The 12,108-nt window shown below is 34.3% G+C and overlaps 1 pseudogene; it reads right to left on the reverse strand.

Annotated features, from left to right (window-relative positions):
* Nucleotides 1-9,180: 9,180 nt before the first annotated feature.
* Nucleotides 9,181-10,276, reverse strand: LOC149543008 (xylan glycosyltransferase MUCI21 pseudogene; annotated as a pseudogene).
* Between the last annotated feature and the right edge of the window lie 1,832 nt (nucleotides 10,277-12,108).

The raw sequence follows: 12,108 nt of genomic DNA on the forward strand, positions 1-12,108 counted from the left end.
ATCCCAAACCCTAATCCAACCCAAAAGCCTTCCTAACCTCTCTTAACCACTTAACTAACCCATCTCATCAAAGCTAAATCACTCACCACCTAACCCCCCTTCTAAGCTAATCCTAACCCTCTTCTAATCATGTGCACAATCATAAACATGGGTTAAGACTTGCTAACCCAAGCTAAAGTCAACAAATATCTTCCCCTCACCCTCCAACACAAATGACCCTCAAATATCTCTTACACTCCTCTTAATGGCTCTTACACCTTCATTCATGAGCCTTGCATACTCAACCACCCTCATCAAGCATTGGACCAACTCTTATCCTATCCTCTCACACTCATCCTCCTTTTGACAAGTGTTACCTCCCCATTGGTGCTAAATAAGCACAATCCTTATGCTCCCTTTTGAGTGCATCCTGACCCTTCCTCACCATTTCATCATCTTGACATCTTAACCCTCCATTCCTCCAACCCTTGGCCTATAAATTGAACCTCCTCCCTTCACAAAATAATCCATCCTTCATGCAAAGTTATAATGATATTTTGAGAGCACACACACTACCAAAATACCTTTATAATGGCAAAATCACTCCATGACTCTATTGTTGCAACCTTATTTCACTCACCCCATCCATCCATTTGAAGCCTGAGCTATACTTGTGAGCACACATACCTTAAATCAGGGATAAATCTATTGTATCATTGTGTTATACCATTTGGAGCTTGCCATTCTTGGTTTGCCTCCATTTGTGGTGATAACAAATCAGTCCTATCTTAAGTGTTTACTGATTTTAGTATTGTTAATGCTTTCCTTAATAGCTAGTATTCATGTTACACTACTAAACTAGGTGATATACTATGATATTAGACCAATTTCTCCTTCTTGAAATCTCTATAAGTAATATAATTTCTATGAAATATATACTTTTCGTCTTTAGAAAATTTATGTGATATATGAGAGTAAACTTCTCCCTCTTTGACATCTCATGCCAAAGACAATATTCAGCGAATATCAATGTACCCCATGTATTGATTCATTTGTAATGTGCCTTGTCAATACTACATCAACTATTTGATCTTCAACATGCTCTGGTTGGTGCATCACTAAAATATATTTAGTGAACTTTAGATAGGGGAATGACCCCTGACTTACCTCTTAGATACAAAAATGCATCCTTATGTAATGGCTTAGTGAATATGTCTACAATTTTTTCTTTAGTATTCACATATTCCAATCTTACCTCTTTATCTTGTATCAATTCTCTCAAAAAATTATATTTTATAGCAATGTGCTTGGTTTTGATATGCATCATAAGATTCTTTGATATATTAATTGCACTAGGGTTATCGCAGAAGCAGATAACCATTGGATCATTGATCTCTGCCTTCATACCTACCAATAGTTGCTTGAACCAAATAAAATTGGAACAATTAATAGTTTTTGTCACATATTCTACCTCTATTGTAGACTGAGAAATACAATTTTTCTTCTTTCTTGTCCAAGACACTAGTATTTTACCAAGAGAGAATGCTCCACCACTGGTGCTCTTTCTATCATCAAAACTTCTTGCCCAATCAGCATTTGTGAATGCTTTCAAATCCAAATTTAATCATTTTTCTACCATAATCCATAGTCTTTAGTACCTTTTAGATATCTCATGATTCTCTTGATTGCCATGTTGTGATTTTCTTTGGGATTTTCTGAGAATCTTGCCACCATATCAATAGCTAATGCAATATCAACCCTTGTGTGCACTACATATTACAATTTTTCAATCATTGATCTATATGTGGTTTGATCTACTTCTTTGGAATCATCATTTTTGGAAAGATTATGTTCAATAGACATAGGTGTTCATGTTGGTTTTGAATCTTCCATTCCAAACTTTTTTAGTATCTCCTTGATATATTTGGATTGAGTAATATAGATGTCATCTTTCTTTTGTTAGATTTGCAATCCAAAAATGAATTTTATTTCTCCAAAAATGTACATCTCAAATTCTTTACTCGTCTCTTTTGAAAATTCCTTGCATAATTCATCATTTCCTATAAATAAAGTGTATCCACAAAGATTCATCATTTTCTATAAATAAAGTGTCATCCACAAATATTTCTACCAACAAAATTTTCTTGTTTAGTCCTTCTTTGATATATAGACTACTGTTATCATTTGTTCTTTGAAAACCAATCTTTAACAAGTAGTTAGAAGTCTTTTATACCAAGCTCTAGGAGCTTTCTTGAGACTGTACAATTCTTTGTGTAATTTGCAGACCATATCCCTTTTGCTAGGATCCACAAAACCTTTAGGTTGTTTTATGTAGACCTCCTCATCAAGAATTCAATTCAAGAACACAAATTTTACATCCATTTGATAAACTTTAAATTCTCTGTGTGCTACATATGCTAGTAAAGTTCTAACACCTTCTAATCTTGCAACACGAGAAAAATTTTCACCATAATCACTACCTTCTTCTTGAGAAAAACCTTTACTAACTAAACTTTCTTTTTTTCTTAAAACTTTTCCATCTTAATTCAGCTTATTTCTGAAAGCCCACTTTGTGTGAATTATATTTTTATCCTTGGGTCGAGGAACAAGAGTCCAAGTCTTATTCCTCTCCATCTATTCAATTTCTTAATTCATGGCCTCAATCCAACTTTCATTATCCAAAACATCTTTAACATTATTAGGCTCAAATTTAGCAAGCAAACATGTACCTTTCAATTTGTTTCTCGTCATTGTTCCATCTAATTTGTCTCCAATTATCTAATCAGGTGCATGATGCCTTTTACATATCTTTCTAACAAAGGTACTTTGGATTTATAATATGTTCCACTAACTTCTTCATGATCTTCTATATCAAGCTCAGGCCCCATGATCTATAACTCAGGTTCAACAAACTCTGTTTTCTCTGGTAATAGCTCAATAGCTTTTAACTGTGGCTCAGTTCATTTAGACTGTGACTTAGGTTGCACTAGTTGTAACTCGGTAGCTTTTGGAGATTTTGGGGACTTGGGAGGTGAGGCCTTATGACTTCCAAATAGATTTGGCAATGTATCAGGTTCATAGTAAACAAACCTTATGTAATCCTTAGGTTCATTGTTGCTTTCCTCTTCACTCTTTTCAACAAATTCATCAATTCTCACATGTGCACTTTCAATGATTTTATGAGTGGATAAATTCAAATATTTATATGCTTTACTTCTATAGGAGTATCCTAAGAATATTCCTTCATCACCTTTGACATCAAATTTACCTTTCGTAGATTCCTTCAAGATGTAACATTTGCTACCAAATACTTTCAAGTAACTTAGATTAAGTTTGTAGTCATACTATTTTTCATAAGGATTTTGATTTGAGTCTTTCTTCAACTATATTCTGTTCAAGGTATGCATTGCAATACTGGTTGCTTCCTTCTAGTATTTGATTGCAACATTATTTTCTATCATCAAGGTTCTTGCATAATCCATGATGAATTTGTTCCCTCTTTCAACTATACCATTTTTATGTGGTATATCAGATCTGATACTTGTCTTTTGATTCCTCTTTCAATGAAAAACTCATTGAATTCATTAGAAATGAATTCACCGTGTCTATTTAATCTCAAACATTTCAGCTTCTTTTCAGTTTCTTTTTCTACTCTTGCTAGATGCCACTTCAATTTTTGAAATACTTCACACTTATCTTTTAGTTAAATTACAATCATCATTCTAGAATAACCATCAATAAAAAGAATAAAGTACTTATCTCCACTATAATTTTCTATTCCAATAGGTCCACATAAGTTTGTATGAACTAGCTCCAAGACTTCTTTAGAATGATAGTCCTTGCTTTTGAAACTTGTCTTTCTCATCTTACCAATTTGATAATTTTTACATAGGCCCATATCAAGTTTCCTCAGACCAAGAATACCTCTTACTCTTTTATTCATGGTTATCTTGATTAGATAATCAAAGTTTAAATGACATAACCTTATATGCCACAACCAACTTTTCTTCTACTTGAGCAATAAAACATGAACTTTCACTAAGATCTAGGTAGAGTAGGTTACCTTTTGTTTGTTTGCCAGACCCAACTAGATTTCCTTTTCCGTCTAGTAGCTTGGCCTTCCCATTCATGAATTCTACCTTGAAATCAATGTTATCCAACTATACCACACTTAGTAGATTATGATTTAGTCCCTCAACCCAATAAGCATTATCACATCTAAGTTCATTGGTTAGTTAGATACAACCTTTTCCCTTTATTCAACAAGGTTCATTGTTTCCAAATCTCACACTACCACCATCATAATGTTCTATATGTTCAAATTTTGTTTTATCACTTGTCATATGATGTGAGTAGCCACTATCAATAATCCATGTATCATTCTTGTTAACATGAGAAATAAGTGTCATTTTATCTCCTTCATCATCAAATTCATATTTTACAACAATATATACCATTTCATCATTTTCACTACTATCTGAATCTTTAGCTAGAAAACAAGATTTCTTACCTTTTTCTTTGTAGTCCTTGAAATTCTTGAAATCCTTCTTGACTTTGTACTTTTTGTTTTTTTTTTATCTATGTCTTCTTTGTTTGGGCACCTTGCAGCAATGCGTCCAACTTCTTCACAAGAGCAACAAATTAAAAGAATTGTATCTTTATACTTTCCTTTTCCTTTGGGATACCTTCTTGCAAGAAATGCTTCAATTTCTTCAAGATCATTGTTAGAACTATTTTCCTCTTCACTTTTAGATTTTTTTCTTTTAGATCTAGTAGCTTTCTTATTGAGTGATACCTTGGCTTCAAATGTAGACTCAAGATTGCTAGAACTAAGAATATAATTATCATAGTTATCTAGTTCAAATGTTGTCAACCTTCCCACTAGAGCATCCAAAGTTATCTTGTTATTTAGATCACATCTCATCTCTTTAAGGGAAGAAACTTTGATTGCATAGATAGGAAGAAGGGTCCTAAGTACCTTTATCATCATTGTTACATCTTCAATTGTTCCTCTAGAACTGACATTGGCTTTGATTCTCTCAACATATTTTGCAATGTTTTCATCCTCTCTCATTTTTATCTGATCAAACCGGCCTCTCAAGCTTTCTGCCTTGGCTGTTTTTACATTATCATCACCTCCATAGATATCCTTCAATTTTGTCCACATGTCATGAGCAATAGCACAACCTTTGACCTCATCAAATTTAGCATAGTTTAGGGCTGATGTTATGTCAATCATCATGATATTATGATTTTTCTTTTTAGAAATTTCTTCTACAGTCATTGTACTAGTAGGAGTTGTGTAAGAAGTGTTTAAGTATTTCAAACTTGAATCATTGATGGTTTCCAAATGAAACTTCATAAGATCTTTCCATGTTGCAAAGTTGTCTCTATTCAACTTGGGAATCTCTCTTTTGTAAGACATCTTGATCTTTAGCTTAGGTTTTTGAAATCTTCTCTACAAGCACCAAATGCTTTAATGCTAATTGTTGGAAATATAAGAGGAGTAACTAAGAGAGGAAGGGTGAATCAATTACTACAAAATAAATCCCATATCCCTTAGATGTCAATACAAATCAAAACATAAACTCTAATTAAATTATATTTTGCTATTACTCGGCAAAAACACAAGCACTTGGCTAACACTAGCAAATGTTGTAACTAAGCAAATACTGAGAATCAACTTTAACTTGACAATAATTGAATATATTGATCTTAATTTGATTAACCTTAATTTTAACTTAGTTGCATACACATAAAAGAACAGGATGAACACAAGTAACACCAAGATTTAACGTGAAAATTCAATTTGAGAAAAACCACCAATTGCAACTAGTTATTGATTTTCACTCTTTTGAAGTGAGCCTTATCAGGAGCCAACCTTGTTAAAGGTTCCAAAACACACTGTTATGTGTGACCCTATTAGAGGATTTGATCACCTTATTAGGAGTGGCCTTGTTAGAGGTTTTTAAGACACTTCAAATAGAAATGCCATCTTGTTAGAGGATTTACAAATAATTTTTAAGATAACTCTATTAAGATATTTAGATCGCTACTGCAATGGTTAGAGAGTAACAATGAAATGACCTAGTTTCTTATGCAACTAAATTTTTGATTATGGATCTCAATTCTGGCTTGTAAACTTGATCCTTTCTGATCGAATGTATCTTTGTAGCTCAAGAAGGATATTTCGATTATCCTTCTAATCCACTTCCTCTAAGCATCTTCAAATATTCTATTATGTTCCACACATTCAATCTGTTGGCTCCTAATTTAACAGTTTTGAAAATAACCAAGAAACTAGACCAATGCATCTAAGGCTAGCAAATTCATATGAGGGACACACTCGACTGTAGTCTTGGGCCAACTATAAGGCATAACTCCTTCTTCACTTCAAGCTCTACAAGACCTAGGTGGGTTAACCTTGAGGTTCTAATACATGGTACCAGTGCAATTTAAACATAAATCTAAACCTAATAATAGTAGATGAAAACCCCTTTTATCTTCTAACACTTATGCAATGACATAGGAATGAAATAACTACAGATCATAACCTATAAACCCATAAGCTAAGTGAGGGTTAATTCCTTTCACCCCACTACAAAACATGAAAAATTGATTTGATTTGATTAAAATATTTGTACAAATGACATTCATATCAACTTGCATCTGACTTAGTGATCAATGCCTTATCCATTGAAACATAGAGTCATTACCAGTAGGATGACCTAACTTATTTTCCTTACATTTAATTTTGCAAACTAAAATCTCCAAATCACATTCTTATGAAATATCCCCTCCATACACCCAGAAACCCTATTAGAACATTGAAGCATTTACTTGACCCCTTGAATCAAAAGCAACAACAAATCTGACATACAACTCATCCAAGCTACCTTAAATCAAATGAACCTTATTCATTTAATCTCAAAGTCAATAGCACATGAAGAATTAGGAGACAGAATAAGAAAACCCAGATAATTCATTATAAATCCCCTTTGTATTCATCCTTGCAAAGACAAAATACATAGACTGGTAACAGTAAATGAAACTCTAAATAATTCACATGATCTAGCATCAAATTCTATTTGTGTCAGAATAACAAGACATGAAATGAAATGAAAATCTGCATAGGTGTGGGTGTATTGCCTTCATTGTTAGAGCTTAGCTCGATAGACAGGAAGCCAAACCATCAACAACCCTAGTTTCATAGTCAAACATTGGAACCCTATTGGTATCACAAAGAAAACTGCCAACCCCTTCAAAGAAAGAGAAAAAGAATGATATAGGAGAAATGAATTCTTAGATCTACTCTATAATTGACATGTGTCCACTTGAAATTCATCTCCTAGAAGTTCAAAAACCTCTCTCTAATCTCTTTATGTAACTGCATATCAAATTCCCATCATTTGGTTCTTAACAGTACAAAATATCTTAAATATTTGATAAAAATCATAACTGATTTAGATGCCTAATCTGGAAACGAGGCAAAGGTAAAAATCAGTTAAATATGAACTCTATAAGCATGAAAACTTTTTTAAAATCATTTTAAGGCTTTAGAAAACTTCAATGTTGGCTTCCAAACTAATCTCGATGCTTTATGACGAATTCTGCCTATTTTGCTAAGAATGCCTTGAAAAAACATAAATTTTCTTATAGACAGAACCAATGAAGACCTGTACAAAATCTAACTCCACATTTGAAAAGTTCATTTCCTCCCGGTTCCAATGGTATACTGTACTATATATTTCAGATAAAAATTGCCCTCCTAGTGGCCATTTGAAAATCTAGCTCCCAAGCCATAAACAGAGCTTAAAATTCAAAAAAATTAAAATTTACGTAATATAAAATATATAAATTATTTAAATTTATTCAAATCCTTCATTTGAAGGACTCGTGTTTGAAATTTCTTTTTGATTTTTACTTTATATTTTCACTTTTCCTTTCTCTCCAATCTTGCGATGCCACATGTTGAAGTTTGATTAGCTCTAAACATGGGCACATCTCCTATGCTTTTGAAGCATTTTAATATTAATATTTCAAACCTTCTTCTCCTGTAGCTTAATGCCTTTTAAGATTGCTTATGCTCAAGCCTTTAATGCATTTTGCTTTACCTTTACGGTGGGTGTAACACCATAAAGGCTTGATTTTGGCTTCACAGGCATATGACTAATAGCCACATGTCACATATACCTACGTTGGAGGTTAAAATACATCTTTTCTATTATCATCTTGGCCCCACATGACTAGCTCCACATCATAAAGTATTGCGGACCATTCAACTCAGCTAATGATTCAATGCCCTTTGTTTTAAAGAAGCACAAACATTCGATAGGACAAATGTGGGACAAACAAGTGAAGGTGATTTTCCCTCTACGTCTGCGCTTTTCCTCTTCATCAATCAAAGAGCCTAAATTGCCTTCTATAATCGAATCCTTCCTCCTTTTCGCACCTGCTATGCATGAGACTCCCCTTTTTTACTTGTCGGCTTCTCTCTTGTGAATTCCTCCTAGCTATGGGCAGTCTTGTTGCATGGGCAACTTCCCTCTACCGTGAGCATCTTAGTGGATGTTGTTTTTTTAGCCCCAAGAATATTTCCTAATTTAGACCTTGCAAACTCCCAAAACCATTGTTGAGATTTTTTCATGCTTTATCTCTCACAGATTTCTATCACTAACGCAGATCCTTTTCTAGAAATTATAGCCATATCTGATGTTGGATCCTTTATGGGCATGATAGGTTCTACCTGTTTTGTAAAGAAAACACAAGCATCTAGAAATGGAGGCTTTGTATCATATACAAGCAAAATACCCTGCTATCCTTTTCATTTTCAGATTCTGTCTACACCTCTATTCTTTCTTATTTAGTGTGAGTCGCCTCCCTTGTTTGCATGCCCTGAGTGATTCTTTTCTTTATTGTGTAGTTGCCCTTTACAGGTTTCCTCCTTGCATGGGCTGCTACCATGCCCCTGCCGCTTTTCTTGTCCCCTTTTTAACCTGGGGATCTCTATGCCACTTCATGCGTGGGTAGATTCTTTCAGACATTCCTCATCATGGGCATTCCTCATTCATGCATGAGGTTGTTCTTTTCTAAATGTACACTAACGTCTTTACTTGTTGATGCCTTCCTCTGTCTTTTTACGTGTTCCTCTGCTCTTACTAACCCACGGGTTTGCTTTTTTATTTATTTTCTAGTGGAGCTTCATTTCTCATTGCATGTGGCTTCCACCTTTGTGCGGGTTAGAGGAATGACTTGAATGAAGACAAATCCAAGACGCATGAACAGAAAATGAGTCAATGTTGCACCATGAACACCAAGTAGCACATGACTGGAGTTGAGAAGCCTATATGTTGTCTTCAATTTAGTGGTCCACAGTGGCTTCCATATCGTAACATTAAACCCAATTTGTTTAGCCAATTTGACCACCAAATTCAAGATCATTCTGCTACCTATACGAGCAAGTATTACAAGGCGAGACTTATTATCTGTTGCTGCTATGTTGTCAGGAAGAAACTAATGAGGTGTATAAGCACGATTAAGGAAGGCTGTGAAGTCGAGTATGCTCTTATTTTGGAACATTAAAATGGGATCAATTGTTAGTTTATCATGGATAAACAAGCCAACAGTAACCTCTAGAAAATAGTGAAACTTTAGTTTCATTATTAAAGTTTATAACTCTGTATTTAGTTAACTATCTCATAATGTCATCATACTTACTTAGCCACCAGTTATGACAGTAAACAATAACAAACACAACTTCCTTCTATAGATGTTGAGATGTTATGTACCATGGTATGATCCCATGGTTGAACTCATGATACAGATTCCATGTATATCCTCTAGTTGTGAAAACTATAGCAGGCACATTGTGTACAAAGTCACACTCCAAATTTGAATTATTTTGAAACATGACACTCGTCAGAGTTACCTCGTGGACAATATCCATAACGCTCTTTTCCCATTTTAAAGTGTAAAGGCTGACCTTTTCCTCTATACCAGCATTATGCTTGTCCTGAGCATCAAGTAGGAACATACCAGAACTTGCATGCATTTGAACATGCCCAAAAACAATGTATATATCTATATGATAATGAGATCTATCATAGACTATTCATTCACCACTCTTGAAAGATCTTGGAAGCTTAGCATGTACAAGTCTAGTTTCTACTACACTTTTGTTCCATTGAGATTGCTAGTGTAGACCATCATGCTAAGAAAATAAGGCAAAGGATCCAATATTGAGAATAATGAGGGTCAAAACAAATGTCTTGGCTATCACTCTCTTCTTGGCAGCCATTAAAACTCTCCAATAGATCAACTTCTCATTCAGCAATCCCATCCCTTGCCTAAAGAAATTAGTCGAACCCCAAAGTGGGTCTGGCTAAAAAAAATTTGCCTTTCAAACAACTGGCATTCTCATATTCGTCCCTTGACCCCATTGGACATCTCAAACTAACGGGATTCAAATTCAATCATCGATTCATTATTTAAAATTTATTTTTAATCAATTTTTTAAATTGTGAATTTGTGTTTAGAGGCCCAACAGTTGGCCTTAAAAATTGATTCAAACACCTGACCAAGCTCTAAAATCAAACACACTAATTCTCTGTTCCACACACTTTTGCCCTGTCAAATCTCATCTCATGATGAATTCTTAGTCAAAAGATATCGACTGTTGAAGTTGCCCTTTCAGAACTGCCTACACATAAACATGTTAGGAAACAATAAATTGTGTTTGGATTTGGCTTCAAAAGCTAGGCAAACTGATGCTTGGGGGCATAAAAATTGGGACGTTGGTTCACTATCATGAGGAGAGTATAAATATGTGATTTGGGCTCATGACGACTAATAGAACACATTTGGTGAGTAGTCAAAGTGGGCTACTCAGAATTTGTAGATTGGAAACACTGACAGAAAAGTAGTTTTTGCAAACATAATAGACCTGGGAATGTGTGCATATGGATTCATCAAGATTTGAAAATTGGCACACTTGAAGTATTTTTAGAGTGCAATGCAGTGGTACAATCCATTCAATCTCACCTATCACAAATTTCAAGCTATAACATCACAAATAGGGGTATTGATCAATCTGCTCCTTTTGACACTGGTAAAAAGTTAGAAATTGTGTTTGGAATCGCGTTCAAAAATTGATCAAATAGATTTGTCATAAGCTCAAAATGAAAAAACAGCATGTCTCTAAACTTTAGAATGCAACACAAAAAGAATTTTAGCATTTTAGTCAACTGGGTCAAAATTATAACAAGTCAAATAGTGCCTCCCAAAATTCAGAACTAATTGCATCAGCATGACAACATTAAAAGACCAACTTTGAGGGATTCAAAACCTAGACAAATGGACTCAAAATGATTTGAAATCTAAAACATAGGCTCTCTAGTATGGATACTAAACACTCCCAAAGTAGCAAGTCATGAAACATTATTGGGTGCAAGATATTCAATTGCAAACATGGCCTCCTATCACTATTTGACACTTAGTTAAAACTGCAGATTTAACAATTGCTCAAAACGAGACTTTACGAAATGGCTCAGAATGGAAATTTAACTTCATGGAATAAGTGGACATGCTGAATGAAAGGTGCTAGAAGAATTAAACAACTCTTATGCCTCAAATGGACAGTCGGGTACACATGCATCAGAAAGCATTTACAAGGCTTGATTTCTTAATGGTACTCAAAATCGAGGCTTTAATTTTGAGTCCCAACACAATCCTCAACTTGAACTTATATTTATATCTTACACATTGTCAAGTTGGCTTCAATACAACTTAGAATACTTAATATTCATCTCCTTAGTCAACTAGAACCATCAATCAAATCAATTGAACTCAATATGTCAAAACAAGAAAATCCTTCATTAGCCGACCCTGCTCGGTTGACACTAACTCAGAAATTATTTTTCTGTGTTAACCAAGTGAACTCAATTAACACTACATATTCACAAAGTTCCTTTGGTAACTAAGTGAGTTTGATTAATATTGGTTCCATCCAACATTTCCTTCATTAATAGAGTGAGTTTGATTAACACTAAACTTCTGCAAAATTTCCTTTGACACCCAAATGAACTCGTTAGACACTGAACTTTTGAACTTGAAAAACTCTAGAATGCTTGG

The sequence above is a fragment of the Cupressus sempervirens genome, chromosome 8, assembly GCF_028749045.1.
Source record: "Cupressus sempervirens isolate cs-2001-9-10 chromosome 8, ASM2874904v1, whole genome shotgun sequence".
NCBI classification, from domain to species: domain Eukaryota; kingdom Viridiplantae; phylum Streptophyta; class Pinopsida; order Cupressales; family Cupressaceae; genus Cupressus; species Cupressus sempervirens.